At 32.0% G+C, this 20,031-nt stretch overlaps 1 long non-coding RNA gene and 2 pseudogenes across 1 annotated transcript; 2 read left to right on the forward strand and 1 right to left on the reverse strand.

Annotated features, from left to right (window-relative positions):
- The first annotated feature begins 3,865 nt into the window (after nucleotides 1–3,865).
- On the forward strand, nucleotides 3,866–6,108 carry LOC110667954 (uncharacterized). Its single transcript, XR_002497398.2, has 2 exons — nucleotides 3,866–4,169; nucleotides 5,128–6,108. It is a non-coding gene; the product is annotated as an uncharacterized LOC110667954 (long non-coding RNA).
- A 2,174-nt stretch (nucleotides 6,109–8,282) lies between these two features.
- LOC110654198 (receptor-like protein EIX2) lies at nucleotides 8,283–11,484 on the reverse strand (annotated as a pseudogene).
- Nucleotides 11,485–16,018: 4,534 nt separating this feature from the next.
- LOC131173762 (B2 protein-like) lies at nucleotides 16,019–18,928 on the forward strand (annotated as a pseudogene).
- The last annotated feature ends 1,103 nt before the right edge of the window (nucleotides 18,929–20,031 follow it).

Raw genomic sequence — 20,031 nt, forward strand, 5'->3', positions numbered from 1 at the left:
TTGTAGAAAATGCACACACTATTGTTACAGTGGAGGTAAAGTCAACACTAGCCAAATCCATACATAATACATAAAAATACTTTATTTTTGTGATAAATTTCCATTGTACATTTCTTGCTTAGAAATCATATACATATAATAATAGACCAAGTCTAATTCAAAGTCTTTACTCTTTCTCATACCCCAAATAAACAATTAAATAGCATTTTAGGCCTAAAGGTTCAAGCTTTGTTATTTTTATTTTTTTACTTCAAAAAATCATTCAGTATTAGATTTTCTGTAATTTTACAAAAGGTGTTAGATTTTTGTCTTATGTGTAAATATATACTTGCTATCTAGCTGAAGAGATGAGAAGGAAAAGTTTTTGGCTGAGCTGGCCGGCTTGTTAGAAGTATAGCTGTATTCTAGAATATACAGGTGAATAGTAGAATGTACAGGTGTCCAGAGGTAGTTATTCTTTTATTTGTATATAAATTGTATCAATCTCTCGTGCAAAAGATATACATTTTTCTTATTCTCTTATTCAATTTCTCTGTTTTGTAGGAATCTTTACATTTAGATTAACCAATCATAGGACAAAACTGAACCCATACAATAACTTATATTTAATCTAACATCAATGGAAGAGATGAATAATTTTCATTGATTAATGTTCAAACTTGTGTTGCTTGTAAAGAGAATTTAATTAATTATATTATTTTTACTATAATTTTTTTAAATGAATTTTTTTTTGCGTTTAAAAAAATTAATTTTTTTACCTATTAAAAAAAATTGAAGTAGAAATACCTCCATCTTTTGTTAAGGCCAGTTGTTGAGAGAAATCTATAGGAGAGCCAAAATAAAAGCAGTGGATAACGCCTCCTTCAATTGGGTTCTTGTGAATAGGTGAAGGAATTTCTTCTAAGCATTGAGGTCAACGATATGCAATTGTGCCATTCCTTGATAAACTTGCAGCAATAACCATTGAGCCCAAGAAATCCACATAGTCCTCTTACAGTACTTGGTAATGACCACTTCATAATGGCCTGAATCTTCCTATTATCAATTGCAACTCCCTATGGAATATATAACATGACCCAATTGATTAAAGAAGCACTTTGATTGATTCTGGAATGAACTTATATGGTTACCCTTTTATTGATTTCAAATAGCTTAAGATACAAAAATATAGCACAAATTTAAAACTGAAACAGCAACATCTAATCCAACTTATTTTTTCCATGTGAATAACTTTGTAAGCCTGCCCAAAGTAGGGATCCATTAACTGAATGTCCATGAGCTCATAAGCTAAGTTAAATCTTACCATTTTCATCCTTCATTAATTAGCAAGACAAATATAAATCCACAAATGATGAAAATTTTTCATATAAATGTGAGCAAAATTTCTTTTTCTTAATAACATAGGGATTGTGGGGACTTCATTTTTTCAATTAAATATTTATTGTTTAAAACCTGCATTTGTGGAAGACAGATAAAAAAACTGACAGAAGGATCTCACAAACAATTAGTTTTATTTGGATGATCTCACAAGCAATATAAGAATAAGTTTTGGACTACTGAAATGCACAGAGTCGAGTATCTCCACAATGCTGAAAAGCATAAATCCATGCCAAAAACTCTTAACAACGGGGAAAGATTATAGAAAATATAATGACTTAATCGGCTGTAGTTCACACCTATGACAAAATCTTATTACAGAGAGAGAGAGAACATTTCAAATTAGACATTGAGAATCAAATGATGATTTTGAGTTCATTTAGCATCAAACACATGTTGAGAAAAATAATGAAGAAGAAAGCAGAGGTAAAATTTGATTGATACTGACCTTGGCACCAAATGGACCTACTTTAAGCAAATCAACTTCTTCAACCACAACAAAAGCTCCCTAATGTGGGAACCAACAAGTAGTCAAACAAATTTGCTATAGTAGAAGAACAAAAATTTCAAGGCCATTACCAATGAGCTTTAAATGATTATTTTAAATGCTGCTGAATGAAATATTTTATGAGGTATATGGTGGTAGGGAAGGGTTTGACCAGTATTAGTATTGTATTTTTCTACTTATTATGGTAGCGTTGTGAGAAATTTGAGAAATACATTGGGTTAGCATTCGAGAGTTTTGTGTCATTCTATTTTGCTCTTTTCTTGTGTCTTGGATATAAACCTTACGATCGAACCACGTAAATCTTGTATCCATTTTATTCCTCTCTCTTTATACATTGTGTTTATGTGATTGTGTGTGTTTTAGATTTGTAAGCTTATTATAACAGATATTTTTATATAATGAGAATTATTAAACTTTCGTCTTGAACTCTCAATTCCTGAGATAAGATCAACATTTACCTGTTGTTTGTTCTTTTTCATCTTTTTCAATTTGAATGAGAACTTGTGTTATGAATGAAGTTGAAGTCTGAAAGGCTTTATTGTGGTTGTTGTGCAGACCCTGGATCTATTAGACCTTTGTGAACAAGCGGGCTCCCCAGCTTAAGCAAATTGCTTGCTGAATATGCAAACATAGTTGGCTTTGCGGTGCATGTTAGCTGCCTACTTTTCATAGATTTTTCATAGAGTGTAAGCTTGGGGTTTAAGTCTGTTGGGTGAAATCTTGTTGAGAAAAGTAGGAATGGCATGTGAACCAGTCGAATAAACACATTTGTGTGTTGTGAAGCCTTGGTGGCTTCATACTTTATAGTACCTATTATCTTATAGACAGATTTACGAGATGTAAAAGAGAATGAATAATAGGATGTGTAATGATCAAATCCTCAGAAGAGGAAAGTCTTTGATGTGTCTATTTTATGTATGTAAACTGAGAGTGTGACACGTATGTTACGTTGAGCATCCACTGGAGTTCTAATCTAATTGTTTTTAAAATTCCAATTTTACAAGTTGGTGGAATCCTCCTTTGATTGCTATATTGTTGCCTCTTAGAAAAGCACAGAACAGGATAGGGCTGCTTGCAAGTGGGAATCACACCCCCCATTTCTTGGTAGGCATCTATGCTAGAAAATGAATATCATTGTTATGAATTTATGTGATTATTTATTTTGTGGTGTGAGATATTGATAATGCTGTTTTGCTACCATAAATGTGTGGATCATATACGTGCTAACAAATGTTCCAAAATCGGTTACTCTGGTTATGAATTAAACCCTAAGCCCTCAATATTGTAGATTTTACTCTTGGTAATAGACTTGACAGGAAGGGCAATAAAGTAAAATACTTATTGACCATTAAAAAGAAACTATTATTTGATGCCTGTGGAAGAATTAAAATGGTTCATTAGAGGGAATCCTTCAAACTCTGGAATAAATTTAGTTGTCGTTTCATTGATTTCAACTAGTTTTTAGATACAAAATTATAAGAAAAAGAAATCAATAAAAATTCTTTGAAATATAAATCACTTCAATCCATAAATAGCGAACATAATTTCTTTGAAAATAAAAGTATAATAATCCACAATTCTACGATCCACAAAAATTGATTTATTTACATTGCATTCATCTCTCTTTTTCTTGAATCAATGCATCTATGATCGAATCAACATCAAATTAACTGAAAATGTCTTTCTCAATACAAGTAATTATCATTTTTCCATCTTGTTGTACAACTTATATTTTTCACAATTTTCATAGTAGAAAATACACACACTATTGTTACGGTAGAGGTAAAGTCAACTTTATTTTTGTGATAAGTTTTTACCATTCATTGAATAGTTCCAATTTCAGGTAATTTGGTAAATTTCTCTTCCTTTAAGGGCAATAAGTTTATCTTTTTTTGGAAACCTTTATTGTTATTTCTTTAATTTAGGTTGAAAGTATGCGTGCGCTTTGTTAGGCCCTTTTTTTTTTTTTTTTCTTTTCAACGGCACTTTGGAGAAGCGTTCTTTTCCTCCTCGTTTCGGCGTCGGTTTCCCCTGTGTACTTCCAACACGCTAACTATGCAAAACGACGCCGTTGTCATTTGCGTTTTTCTCCCCTCAGTAGTTCCTTCGAGCAATGTTCTTTCGTTTCTGGTGTATATCTTCAATCAGTGACGAGATTTTGAGCTGTTAGCTTCCTTGGATGTTTGATTTGACAGTGAATCAGGAGAGTGCTTGGAAAGGACAATAATGGTTAGAGTGAGCTTCTTTTACACGATATGAAGCATTGGAACTGATTTGACAATTGGTATGGGTTCTCTGCCTTCCTCACCTTCCCTCCTCTCCTTCTTCTTCTCCTTCGTTTTTTATGGTTGTCCATGAAAGCTGACGAGCTTTGATATTTCACTTGCTATTCTCGGCTTTTCTCCCTCAAAATATAAAATCATTTCTCATCTCTCTACGGATTGAAGGGTTTTCTATAGTGGAATCATTTTTCTGCTCTATTTTTCCATCATCTCATCACGTGTTATTGCGAAATTTAACTATCTGGGTTTTCGAGAGTTATGAATTTTTTTGGTTTTCTGTTGCATTATATTATTTGGTAATTATTTATGTGAATACCCACCAAATGGGTCTTGGGTTTTACTGTTTGATTATGAATCTTTTAGGTGACTGTTTGCATTTTATTTGTATCTCGTTAGACTAGTTCAGGGTTTGTCATTTGATGATATCTATGTGTGTTACGATGTTAACTTATTTGTGCACATACTATACTTCTGATGCATCTGATAAATGGTTTCTCAAAAAGAGATACAAGTTGTGTAAGTCTGTACTCTTAGATTGAGCTGTTTTGATTTAATTTACATATGCTATTCCATTGTTAGTTACTCAATTTTGCAAAAAACTAAATACAAATGCAATTTTTTTACTGTCCTAGGCTAATTTACAAGTTCAATTTTTGAGGGAAGTAAAGTAATTATGAGGTCAAAACTCTCATGTAACAGGTTTTCAAATGAAATTTTTATATATTTTTTTATTTAAAAATATGCCCTTTAACCCTCTCATTATCTCATTCAATATCCATGCAAATGCAATCAAATGGTCCCGATCCTAAAGCATCTAATCAACTGAGGTATGCAGTAAAGAATCTGACATCGAAAAGTTGCAAGCATGATTGCATAGGCATTCCAATAAAAAGCTAAAAATTATGGTCTTAGGCTATGACTGTGGCATTGATTGTAGTAGTTCTAATTGTTGCTTTGAAGAATGCACAGTTTGTGGTTGTACAATATCATTTGTGGCCTTCATGGAGATAGAGTTAATTCATTGTGGGTGCTACAATGGTGAGTTTGGTTGCTCTATTTAAGGTAAAGGTGATTGTTGTCATGGTATTTAGCAATAGTAATTAATTTTCAATTTTTATTTTTTTTTTCAAAAAAAAACTTTGTATGTGAAATTATGGTTTAGTTATGGTCATTCATTGTCAAGAATCTCAGGAAATTTGAGGACAAAAAGAAAAGAATGAATGAAGTTTTAAATTCAATGTTTTTATGGTGTTGTTGGCTTTTGATGGGTTAAAGTGAAATTTTAATCTGAACCTAGTATAGTTTCATGTATGGAGGAGATCCAAAGAGGGGGTTTGACTAAGAAAATTGCTTAATTCGAATTGGTTGGAGTTTGGGCTTCTGGGTTACTGTTAGCTCAGTTGAGGTTATAAGGAGTCTTTTCATTAAAGTTTGCTTTCAGTTGTTTATTTGGTTGCTGAGATAACTTAGAGAAGGGAGAAAAAGAAAAGGGCAAGGTGTTGGTTCTAATTTTAGGCTCAGTTAAAAACCATAAACAAAAGAAATAGAAGGGGAAAAAAAAGAAGAAGAAAAACAATTGAGAAGGCATTCGCCTGTAGATTTGTCATTCAAGGGAGATGTTTTGGAGTCCTTGATTATGGAAATTTCGAAGTAGTAACATGCCTAGATCATACAGGTCGTAACATATCTCATTAAACCATGATATGAAGACAAAGTGAATGGTGCCTTTCAAGCATAGCTCGTAGTTAATCTGTCTTCTTCTTGTTTTTATCTGCTTCTATTTTAGATATTTTGATATCTAGCTGTTATATATATGGTTTGAATGTTTATGAACATACTTTTATTCTTTTGTGATTCTATCTTCGTCTATGATCTTTCTACCATCTCTCTCTCTCTCTCTCTCTCTCTCTCTCTCTCTCTCTCTATTTTACATTTTTAATCCACCAAATAAAATTGATTATAAAAATTCTGATTTTGCAAGTTGGCGGAATCCTTCTTGGGTTGTTATAGTATTGCCTCTTAGAAAAACACAGAAGAGGATAGGGCTGCTTGCAAGTGGGAATCACACCCCTATTTCTTGGTAGGCATTTCTGCTAGCAAATGAATGTCATGGGTATGAATTTATTAGGCAGTATTTATTTTTTTGGAGCGAGATATACATAAAGCTGTTCTGCTGCCACGGATGTGTACATTTGTGTGGATGATACACGTGCTTAACAAATGTGTCAAAATCGGATGCCATGGTAGTTGGTATAGACTTGATAAGAAGGGCAACTCAACTCAACTAAACCTTTATCCCAAAAATTTTGGGTCGGCTATATGGATTCGCTTTCTCCACTCTAAACGATTTTGGGTTAAATCTTTAGAAATGTGTAATGCTTCTAAGTCATGTTATACTACTCTTCTCCAAGTCAGTTTAGGTCTACCCCTTCTTTTCTTTCTATCTTCTAACTTAATGTGCTCTACTTGTCTAACTGGAGCCTCCGTATGTTTACGCTTCACATGACCAAACCACCTCAATCTCCCTTCTCTCATCTTTTCCTCAATTGGCACCACTCCTACCTTTTCTCTAATACTCTCATTACGGACTTTAATTCTTCCATGTTTATTTATTTTTGATGGTTACTTTCCTTCCTGACTCCATTGTATTGCGCCCCCTAAACTTGTGTCAAACTCACAGGAGATATGCTTATTAGTGTTTGGGCCTTGGTGTTTGCGAGCTGGTGTGGAAGAATTAAAATGGTTCATCAAATATAATCCTTCAATATCTGAGTATTTATTTAGGAAACTCATTTCTGGAATGAGTTTAGCTTTCATTTCATTGATTTCAACTAGCTTTTAGATATAAAATTATAAGAAAAAAAAATCAATAAAAATTCTTTTAAATTTAAATCAATTCAATCCACAAATAGAAAACACTTCCTTCTTTGAAAACAAAAGTAAGATAATCTACAATTCTACAATCCACAAAAATTGGTTTATTTAAATTGCGTTCACCTCTATTTTCTTGAATCAAATGCATCTATATATGAAAACACACATACTATCGTTCTGTGAAGGCAAAGTCAACACTAGCCAAATCAATATGTGAAAAAGTTGCAATTGAACTTTCAAATATTTATTTTAAAACATGTAAATATTTCCAATATCAAATGACAAACAACACCCATCCATAGGATCTAAAGATGCACTGAGAGCAAACAACTCCACTGCATCTTCTCTAAATCGACTGTTCATTTCTTATATTCATAACACTAGCATTTTTAACCATCAAAACAGAGAAAGTTCCATTAAGGAGGCATTACATATACATTGGTGCAGTAATGATTACATTAAAAAAAATATATGGAAGTTCCATTAGGGAGGCATTCCATGTCATTATGAAGGGATGAATGTGAGAAACAGGCCAGCAATGGGTTATAGCAGAATTATGTGAGACTGCCATGGTTAGGAGACAGTGGTTACGGCCCCTTTGTTCATCACTTGGTTCACATTTCTGGGTGGGGAAAATTCAAAAACCAAGCTCAGTTGAAAGTGCAGGGTGGCGTGGGCTTTTGTTTTTGGCAGTAGATAGTTAGAAATTTTGGTGAATATTTTTTTGTTTGTTAGATAAATTTTAGTCAATAAATTTAGTCTTTAGCTTTCAATTCTTGGCTCCCATTTTTCAACAAAACTAACAAGTAATAACAACACTGTCTTCTTGCAGTATAAAATTCTCAAGCATATCCTAAATTGAAAAATGATGAAATATTTTGTATGATACTGAAGAGCTATTTATTGAGTATAAGAACATTCTCTATAGGAAAAGGTGCAACAGAAACCCATTACATGCTACAAAACTTGTAGACCTTTACTAAACTGAATAAATTTAACTGATTTGTTACATAATTCTTCATTACAAAAAGCAACCAACTGATAAATTCAGCAACTTGGAGGAAGATGCTTCGAGGAAGTGATGACACTTCTCAACTCGTTTCATTGGAGGATGGCTAGAGCAAGCCTTCACAGGTTAGAAATTTGCAATATTTGTATATTTTTGCATGGATTGTTGATGAGTTAAATAGTTTTTATCATTATTAATTATTTTTGCTTAAATTTACACGACAATCACAAAATCGCACACGAAGCCTTCACAACAGTGAGACTTTTCATTTTTCATTAAACTCAATTCAAAATTACAGAGTAATTGCACAACTATACAAAAATACTGTCACAAACAAACTTAAAGCTAAACTCATACTTAGTCATGTAGACGTGCATACCCAGCCCATATATATTTGTTTTGGACAAAACTCTATAAACCATGACCTTTCACAAATCTAACAACATTTACATAATACCACACCATAAATTTGTCCCACAAATTATCTAGAAAATTGAAATATGAATGCCTCCATCTTCTATTAAACACTAAAGGACCCATCACTGCCCAAAATCCCACCACAAATCCTGGTGCAATGCTCACATAGAAATAGAACCAAGCAAATGATTCAGATCCTTCATCATCTTCTCCTCTTTCTATCCCGATAGGAGGCATAGCACCAACAACATTGCAGTTCTTGATGAGTGGACGCCCACAAAGTTTGTTGCCACTGAAACTAGATGGATCAAAGCCTTGCAATTGAGTGCCCGAAGGTATCATTCCTGATAACTTATTGTTGGATAAATTCAATTTACTCAAAAATGTCAAGCTTGACATACTTGGAGGAATTTCTCCAAAAAGTTGATTCTGAGAGAAATCAAGAGATTCTAGTGCTTTCATATTTCCTATTTCCTCTGGAATTCTTCCACTCAAAAGATTATGTGACAAATTCAATGAATGCAATGCTTTAAGCTTTGTTATTTCTTCAGGAATAACTCCTGATAATTTATTATTTGAGAGGTCCATACTTCTCACGAAATTAAGATTGGTGGAATATTCAATCATTTCTCCCTTTGTCATAATTGAGGAACTATCAGAAAACTCCAAATCAATCAAATAAAGGAGAATCCGACCTTGCTCTCCCATACCAACATAACTTTCATTTACCATTGCACTGAAGTTATTGATACATGTTGGTATGGTACCATTGAGGTTGTTATTAGCAAGATCCAAGATTTGCGAATAACTCATGCGGCAAAGCTCTATAGGCACGTGACCATGAAATTGGTTCCCACGAAGATTAAGAATAACCATCTGTGAATAATTTTGATTCTCCAGCCATGTTCAAATATTTCCCTCCAATCTATTTTCATCCAATTCAAGTACCATCAATGCTTCGCAATGTTCAAGTGACAATGGTATTTCACCAAAGAGAGTATTGTTGCGAAGGTTTAAGAATTGAAGGTCACTTAAAATCCCAATGGAACTAGGAATTTTTCCACTGAAATAGTTGTCATTTAATTTTAGAATTCTTAAAGAATTCCAATTCATCCAACAATCAGGTATCTCTCCGGATAGATGATTTTTTCCAAAGTTAAGACAGCATAGTGATCACATCATGCGTTCTATGACATAGAAAGGTGAATAATGATCCAGAGAGTAAATTATCGGAAAGATCTATCCAATTGGAAGAGACATTAGGCAATGGGCCGTTGAATTTATTTGAACTCAAGTCGATGGAGGAAAAAAGATAATCAGTAGTGGACAAATATGGAATCTTGCCACGCAATTGGTTATGAGATAAATTAAGATTAGAAAGTCTTAAAGACCAGTCACTGAACCAAACAGGAAGGGTACTTGAAATTTTTGAGTTTGACAAGTCTAGAAAGACTAACTCCTTCAGTGAACGGAGCCATCTGGGAAGTTGGGGTCCAACATCCCAAGATCGCAAAGACATTTTTTCAACAAGTTGAAAAGGTGGAATCCAATGAGGATTGACTCTTAAAATCAGTTGGTTATGAGAGGCATCAAAATATGTCAGATTTGCAAAGTTTGCAAAGTGAATTTCAGAAACTTCACCCTCTAATGAATTATAAGAAATATCTACATCTACTAAATTTTCAAGGGCTCCAAAACCTATGGGGAGACTTCCATTCAGTTTGTTATTGGAAAGGCGTAGAGACGTCAAGGAAGTCAACACCCCCAAAGTGGCCGGAATTTGGTGAGCAATCGAATTATCGGAATAATCGAGAGAATCCAGATTCTTGAATTGTCCAAGAAGATTATTTAAATGACCTGATAATTGACAATTAGATAAAGACAACACCTCTATCCCATTTGAAACACATCCCGAGAGAATTTCAAATACCTCATTTATCTCTTGGCTTAGATTGTTGCTGACCAAATCGAGTGACCTCAACTTGCAAAGATTTTTGAATGATGCCGGAATTCCTCCTTCAAGTTTATTGAATGACAAGCGAAGTTTGTTGAGGGAAGTCAAGTTTCCATTGGCACTTGGAATTCCTCCTTCAAGTTTGTTGCCTGACAAGTCAAGGTTGTTGAGGGAAGTCAAGTTTCCAATGGCACTAGGAATTGCTCCTTGAAAATTGCAGAATGTCAAGTCGAGACTGTTGAGGGAGGTAAAATTTCCAATGGCACTTGGAATTCCATCTAGCAACTCAATATTATAGGAAAGGCGAAGAAGCTCAAGCTGGGGAAGACCATGTAACCAAAAGGCCATTGAAGAATTAAAATGATTATCAGACAAATCAAGCTCTCTAAGTGAAGTTATATTTTGAAGTCAAAGTTGGAATGTGAAAAATCCAACTGGACACGGAAGATTCACCAAATCTATTTCGTGACAAATCAAGGATGGCAAGTGATGAAAAGTTGATGTTGGAAGGAACCTTATGACTTAGTGAACAGTATGACAAGTGTAGCTCTACCAGAGAGGGGAGTTTGTTCATCGCATCCAACCAATCCAAGGCTTTACTAAGATTCACAGAACTCAAGTGAAGGAATTCTAATGATGAGAGACTAGAGAGCCAATCTAAATTCTCAACATATATCTCATAATAACCATGACCTTCGAGATTTAGATATTGCAAATTTGAAAGATTTCCGAGTTGATGAGGAATCATTCCTCCAAATCCTGCTCCGGAGAAGTTAAGGTATCTTAAACTCTTCATAGAGCCAAGGAATTTGGGAATGTGAATTCCTTCAAAATTGTTGTTGCTTAGGTCTGGACACTTCAATTGCTTCAAGTTGAGTAAAGATTGACTAATCTTACCTCTGAATGTCGACCTTTCCCAATATTCATCATAGTCACCGCTGGCATTAAAGGCATACTACTCATCCTCAGAAAGACTTCTAAGATGGAGCTCAAGAACATGGTTGGTGAGATTATCACAGATGACTCCAGGCCATTGTAGAGAGAAAATAAGAATAGAAATCATTAGAGTTTTCTTGCTTCTTTCCAACTTACAGCTACCAGAAAATCAAAATTTCCAAGTCTTATTACTGCTTCTCTTCCTCTGCTTTTATTGATCATGGAGTCTCTAAATTTGAAGAAAAATATGCCTATTCTATTGAAAAGAAAAATTACCAAAAAAAAAAAAAAAACTGATTAACAAATAAAACTTTTATTCCCAGACCTCTAGAATCATTGAAACTCTTATACCGCATGCATAGTGGAAAAATATATTGATAGAAAAGAAAATTTTTATTGAATGGAAAGAAAATTTATATATAACTCAATGAAATGCGAATACAAGTGTTGTTTATGCAGCACTAAAACTTAATAAAGTTAATTAATGAGTTTTAATTCAATAGTACTGAAGTAATATCAAGGATTGTGAGATCTCGAGTTTGAATTCTAATGGAACTCAATTATACAAAAAATAATAATAATAAATTTAATTGATTTGTTGGGAATCATACTAGATTGAGGCGGTGATAAACAAGTTGCAAAGACTGCAGTTGTCTCTTGGCTTAGATTGAGATGTCAAAAGCTGTAAAGTCTTATGACTGAAAAAAAAAAAATTAAAACTTTCAATTAATTTTTACTTTTAGCCTCTTAATTTTAGAGATTATATATTTTATTTTTTTTCCCTTAATTTTAATTTTATTACAATAACATCATTAAATTTTTAGATTTTGATCTGAGTTAAAAAAAAAAAATCATTATAACTAGATTAACTGAACCAACTTAATCTAATATATATTATCATATATATCAAGTGGCTAATTTAAAATTATGTGGTTTCTTAAGCAATCTTTTTATCTCGCCATGCTTTGATTTTATGGTTTATCTCAATTAATTAAAATTTATATCATTTTTAGCATTATTGTTAGCATAGTTGTCATAATTTTATTCTTTTTTCTGATGAAAATTCAGTATAATTATATTAATTTGATATATAATTTAAATCTAATGTATTATTATTATTATTAACTTACTTTATCTATTTCATAATTAAATTGAGTTTCATAAAAATAATTTGAAAATATTATTTTATTATTTTAGTGTTTTTATAAATAAATATGTGAAATTTAATTTTAAATTAATTTTTAATTTTCTCTAACTAATATATTTTAAAAAATATTATTTTAATAGTAACTCTACCAATAATGTTAAATTATCCAAATTAAAGTCTTTACTCCTCACGCCAAGTAAATGGTTATAAACTCAATTCTTTCTAATACCACAAAATAAAAAAGCAAAATACCAGTGAAAATGGCAGAATCAATTCTTCCCGATGAAAAAAAAAAAAAAAAAAAAAACAAAGTAAATGAAATAAATGATAAAAAACAAAGGCTCGGTTCAAAACAGTTTCTCTCTCACTTTTGATGCTAAAGCTATCCTTAATTCAAATTGCCTGTTGAAGAAGACCTTGCTTATCGAATCCTATTTTAGAATGCAATGCATGGAAATATCCTTGATGGTAACTAAAATATTACCCTCCTAACTTTTAACTTTTAGAGGTTGAGAGAAAGTTTTGACTAAAGTAAAAAGGATGATACCACTATTTTTACATTTAATAGCTAATCCAATAGCTATTTTTCCAAACACTTCTACTTTAAATCACTATATAAATTGTTAACCATTAATTACTGATATCTAATAGCTAACAACTATTAAAACAACTCATAACTACTTAAAATAAAGGGACTAAATAGAAATTTGATCAGCATTAACTAATTGAATAATTAATGGAGGGACTAAATAGTTTAACAGAAGTAAAATACAGAGACTAAATATATTTTTCAAAATATAAAGATTAAGTATTAGTTTTATCAAAATATAAGAACTAAATAATAATTTAACCTAAGAAAATTCATTTGTCAAAAGAAGGAAAATGGAATTGTAAACCGTGTGGATCCCATAAGGAAAATTGAATACATACTGAAGTATTAGAGGGGCAAAGAAAATAAATGTTAGAAAGCGTGTAATTTGGAGAGCTCATGTTATAGAGTTAGAATTATTGTTGGGAGAAAATAAGAGTAATTAAATTTTTTTTTTCTTCATTTTAATTTATTACAATAAAATCATTAAATTTTAATTTAAGTTACAAAAAATCACTATAACTATTAAATCGGTTTTTCAGTTGTCATATTAACTAGATAGTGTGCAATTTTTAACTGTTGTCTCTCAACTTTAATGTGTTATAATAAAATTATTTAACTTTAATATGTATTAAAAATATAACTCAAATCACACATTGTTTTAGAGACAACTCCAATTAGGGGTGTGCAAAAGGTCGGTTCGATTTTGAACTTAACCGAACCGATAAAACTGAAAATCGAAAATAAAAAATATTAAAAATCGAACCAAACCAATTAATAAGAGAAAATCGAACCAAATCAAACCAATAAATATCGGTTCGGTTTGGTTTTAAACCGATCAAACTGAATTTTTTAAAATTTCATATTTTCTACATTAAATCTAAATGATAAAAACATAAAAACAAAAAAAAAATTATAAATCAAAACTAAAAAATTTTAGGGTTCTGTTCGGTTTTCTTTGATTTCCTTAATATATATATATATATATATATATATATATATATATATATATATATATATAATTTCGGTTCGGTTCGATTCGGTTTTTTTTGATTTTTTGTGAAAATAACTGAACCGAAGCGATTAACAGAAATTATCAAAAATTATAAACCGAACCGAACCGATTAAACCGAAATCTGCTCTCCCCTAACTCAAATACTAAAGCTCAATGGTGAATTAATTATTTTTTTAATCTTTAGTATTAATTGTGCATGTTTTTATATTTTCTATTATATATCAAGTGGTAACAGGTATATATACTATATGTTATTATATATCAAATGGCTAATATAAAATTATCTGGTTTTTTAATTTTTTTTTCATCTGTCCATGCTTTGATTTGTGATTAATATGTATAAATTAATTAAAATTTATATCATTTTTAGTATTATTAATTTATTAGTATAGTTATCAAATTGATTTTTTTTCTAGTGAGATTTAAGTATAATTTATTCTAAAACTATATTGATTTGATTTATAATTTAAATATTATTATTATTAACTTACTTTATCTATTTCATAATCAAATTGAGTTTAGTGGATAAAAAGTGTTTTTTTAGGAAAAGTATAACTTTTGGTACTATTGAAAAAAATAGTTTAAAAAAAATTATTCATAGTATTTTTATGACTAAATATTTGAAATTTAATTTAAAATTAATATTTAATTTTCTCTAATTAATATATTTAAAAAAATATTATTTTAACAGTAGCTCCATCAAAATAATATTGCTAAAGTATCTGTCCTAAGTTGAAGTCTTTCCAATATGACGAAATAAAAAGCAGATCAAACCAATGGAAATGATAGAGCCAATTCTTTCATATGGAAAGTAAGAAAGGAAACCGAGTAAATATGAAATAAATGATGAAGGCAATAGAGGCTTAATTCAAAAAAACTTTTCTCTCACCTTTGATGCTAAAGATATCCTTAGTTCAAATACTCAACTGAAGAAGACCATGCTTATGGAATCCTATTTTAGAATGCAATGCATAGAAACATCCTTGATGTTGATAGCCACTTGTGGAAATTTACCAGTAGTAGTCTTCTTTCATTTTTTTTTTAACTTTTTTTTGTTAGAATCATTATATTTTCACTTTTTTTAAACTTGCATCAGTATTAATTTGTCAATATTGTCAATTCGTTTGATAGGCATTTGTGGTAATTTAGAAGTACTATCAATTCATTTGATGGGCGCTTGTGAAAAATTGGGAATACTTGTTTGATTTTTCTAACTCGTATTTTAATTTTAAAAAAATGATTTAGATTCTATTTTATAGATTTTTCTTATCTAAATCTAATACATAAAAAAATATGAGATTTTCATGTAAAAAAAATTCAATATATATAATGTATTTTAATTAAGTACATGATAAACTGGATTTAAAGAAGTACATATATTAACAACGGAGAGAAAATGAAGTATTTTACTTTTTAAAATGCTAAGTTTTTCCAGACTAATTATCAATAAAATATTTTGCATATGAAAAAAAAAATAATGGAGAAAATAAAATGCCAATATTCTTATAATTTCATTGTCCATTGAAAATTGAAATAAAAAGAATGGTGTCATGTTGTGATAAAGTCAATGTAATTAATTAATGGGAACATTTTATTTCTTGACTTCCCTTAACTCAATATCAATAAGCATTTTTGTGTAGTAATTGTAACATGTCTTGACGTAATGCAATTAAAGAAAGTAGAACTGTAAATTTTTAATCTTGCATGCTGTTTGCATGTTACTACTATTGATTATTGATTAATGCGAAGGTAATTGTGTTTTGCGTTCTGTGCTTGTTTATTTGTTATAAGTTTATGCTTAATTTGTGCTGGAAATTGGTAACTGTGCTATAAAATTATTTGGTTTCAAATGGAATGCAAAGCTGGCTTTTGTTCTGTTAAGAAATATGGTTTTATCTGCTTTCTAAATCCGTACAACTGTGTCATTTTCACTGTTTGAGTTGTTGCTTCATTTTTGTTGGGCCAACAGTGTTTTCAAGTAGATTGGATAGAAATTCAATATTGGGGAATTGGGGTTGTTATAGGATCTGATATAAGATATCATTTTTGTCTGCTTTCAAAGGGCGCAAAAAGAAATACTTTTCACTGGTTATTTCTCCGGCATTACTTTTCAGAAATTTGGTTTCTATTCATTTTTACAAAATTGACTTTTTTTTTTTGGCTGGGAACTCTGAAATTTTAAATTTTAGATACCCAAACACCTTCCTCTTTTCCTGTTTAGAGGTGTGCTTCTTTCATTGTTAGCTTGTTGTTTTGTAGTTATGACTTTTCCTTTTCAATGTTTTTTAAAATATACTCAGAGTTGCCTCAGTATGGCTTGTATTTTGTTCTCTTCTTAACAATTCCTTTGTTTATATCAAAATTTGAATTTATCAAGTATATGGAATGAAGTAATTGTATTGAAGATTGAACTTGTGTAACAAATGGGATTAATTAAATCTATCAGAAATATCATGCATAATATACAGGTTGAACATTTTATTTGATGAAATTGCTTACGGATGCTCTCCAGTTGAAATCACTGCTGGTTTGATTTATTGTGTTTAAGCTTTATCTTGTTATGCACTAGAATTGGACTTCAGCCAACAACTTTACTGTTCTGAACTGATTTTTACTTGTTTTTCTCTCTCTTAGTAGATTTTATTTTTATGAAGATTTATCTTGTGTAACATCTTATTAGGATTTGCAAGATGGACAGCATGCAAAGCTTTTGGCAATTGGGTGACGAGCTTCGAGGACAATCAAAAGTCTCAGAGGATCACAAGTGGTTAATGGCTGCGTCTAAATTGGCTGAGCAGACAAGGTCCAAGGGTGAACGCATGAATAATCTTGATCTTTCCAAGGGTTTGGCAGAAATAAGGCCAAGGGACAAGATTGGATTTCAGGAAGATAATAAATTTGAAAGCCTTAACTTTAATATGTTGAACTTGGAATCCAAGATGATAGAAAATGTGGGCAAAAGTTGTTTCAGAAATGGTGTTTACAATATGAATGCAGTGTACCAGAAAAACAACATAAACAATATTGGAAATCTGACTGGTAGCAAGTATGGTGGTAACAGTCAGAATATCAAAGAGCCCAACAACAACAACAATAACAGCAATAACAACAATGAGAACAGTGCAAATAATGCAGTTGACAAAAGGTTCAAGACTCTGCCTGCGACAGAGACACTTCCACGAAATGAGGTCCTTGGAGGATACATCTTTGTCTGTAACAATGACACTATGCAGGAAGACTTGAAGCGCCAGCTATTTGGTAATTTGTTTCTCTGTCTTTTTCCTTTTGCTTGTTAGTTTTCCCCTAGACAGGACGTTACTTTTGGTTTGATACGTCTAACCAGTGTCTTATGGGAAGCATATTATTGTGTAATTAATATGTTCTGAGTTCTGATCATGAGAGTGTTTCATATCATTCTTGTAACCCTGGATCTCTAGCGGTAAACCATATGATGCTTGTGTTCTTATGTTAAGCGTTGCGACACAGCTTTGGTGATGATATTAGATATAGATGATCTTTAGGATTTTTTTTTTCCTTCACTAACAATGTTGGATAAATAATACTGATATACTGATTGTTACACCCATTGAATAGGTTTACCACCAAGATATCGAGATTCTGTTCGGGCAATAAAACCTGGCTTGCCACTCTTTCTTTACAACTACACTACTCACCAGTTGCATGGTATATTTGAGGTTTGTTCTCAAACACTGTTGATTTAATTGTTAGTGTACAAACCTGATTCAGGAGCTTTCTGCTCTGATCTGTGTGTTATCCATCTGCCAACTTTTTTTGATTGATAACCTTAGTTTAGTAATTCTAAGTTCATTCTGATCTGGATTTGTTGTGTGAAAATGGTGCTTTGAGATGATGTTGTGGTGACATTTGGAAATTCTCTTTTTCAGAAAAATATATTCAACATGTCTATATCCTCGTCTGAGGTTTTCTGTTTGTTGAAATCTTTTGCTTTTCAAAATCTTGTACAGGCAGCAAGTTTTGGGGGTAGACATTGACCCAACTGCTTGGGAGGACAAAAAATGCAAAGGCGAGTCGAGGTTTCCTGCTCAGGTAAAAGTTGTATTGATGATTTTGAGGACTCCATTTGATATATATCTGAAAGGATTTACTCATTATATCATTTGTCTTTTTATGCTTAATAAATAGGTGAGGATCTGTGTTAGAAAACTCTGCAAGGCATTGGAAGAGGATGCTTTTAGGCCAGTGTTGCACCATTACGATGGCCCAAAGTTTCGTCTTGAACTCTCAGTTCCTGAGGTAAGATGTTGCCTTGTTCTTTATCATTGTCATCTACTTGAAGGAGAACTTGTTGTATGAGTCAAAGTTGGGTTCTGAAAGGCTTATTGTGGTTGTTGTACAGACCCTGGATCTGTTAGACCTTTGCGAACAAGCAGGCTCTCCAGCTTAAGCAAATTGCTTGCTGAATATGCAAATGTAGTAGGCTTTGCGGTGCATGTTAGCTGCCTGCTTTTCACAGATTTTCCGTAGAGCGTAAGCTTGGGGTTTAAGTCTGTTGGGTGAAATCTTGTTGAGAAAAGTAGGAATGGCATGTGAGCCAGCTGAATAAACACATTTGTGTGTTGTGAAGGTACTTTTAAGCCTTGGTGGCTTAATGTTTTATAGTACCTATTATCTTATAGACAGACTTCCAAGATGTAAAAGAGAATGAATGATAGGCTGTAATGATCAAGTCCTCAGAAGAGGAAGGCCTTTGACGTATGCATGTAAACTGAGCGTGTGACACTTGTTTGTTATGTTGAGCATCCACGTGGAGTTCTAATCTAATTGTTTTTAAATTCTAATTTTACAAGTTGGTGGAATCCTCCTTGGGTTGCTATATTGTTGCCTATTAGAAAAGCACAGAACAGGATAGGGGAGCTTGTAAGTGGGAATCACACCCCCCATTTCTTGGTAGGCGTTTATGCTAGCAAATGAATGTCATGGGTATGATTTTATTTGCAGTATTTATTTTTCAGTGTGAGATATTGATAACGCTGTTCTGCTGCCATAAGGAGCTAATGGATTGATGTTTATCAGTGTTTTGGCCTTGTTGTTTGTGACTTGTTGTGGAAGAATTAAAATGGTTCATTAGAGAGAATCCTTCAATCCCTGAGTATTTCGGAGACTCAATTTTAGAATGAATTTGGCTTCCATTTCAACTAGCTTTTAGATATAAAAGTAAAAGAAAAAAAAATCAATGAAAATTCTTTGAAATATAAATCTCCTCAATCAGCAAATAGAAAACACAACTTTGAAAACACAAGTATGATAATCCACAAATCTACAATTCACAAAAAGTTGATTTTTTTCCAAATGTGAAAAGTTGCAATTGAACTTTTAAATGCAACTTTTCTTGCTGTGAGTGACCTTTGTGATAATATTTATTTTCAAGCATATAAATATTTTCAATATGAAATGACAAACACCACCCATCCATAGGATCTAAAGATGCACTAAGAACAAACAGCTCAACTGCATCTTCTCTAAATTGACTGTTTATTTCTTATATTCATAGCACTAACATTTTTAAGCTTTAACCATCAAAACTGACAAAGTTCCATTAACGAGGCACCCCATATACATTGCTGGAGTAATGATTACATTAAAAAAAAAAAAATGGAAGTTCCATTACGGAGGCATTGCATGTCCTTATGAAGGGATGAATGTGAGAAACAGGCCAGCAATTGGTTATAGCAGAATTGTGTGAGACCGCCATGGTTAGGAGACAGTGGTTACGGCCCCTTTGTTCATCACTTGGTTCACATATTTGGGTGGGGAAAATTCAACAACCAAGCTCAGTTGAAGGTGGAGGATGGCATGGGCTTTTGGTTTTGGCAGTAGCTAGCTATTAGTGTATTTTTTTTTTAGTGCTAAATTTTAGTCAATAAAATTCAGTCTTTAGCTT

The sequence above is a fragment of the Hevea brasiliensis genome, chromosome 15 (genome assembly GCF_030052815.1).
Source record: "Hevea brasiliensis isolate MT/VB/25A 57/8 chromosome 15, ASM3005281v1, whole genome shotgun sequence".
Classification (NCBI taxonomy): domain Eukaryota; kingdom Viridiplantae; phylum Streptophyta; class Magnoliopsida; order Malpighiales; family Euphorbiaceae; genus Hevea; species Hevea brasiliensis.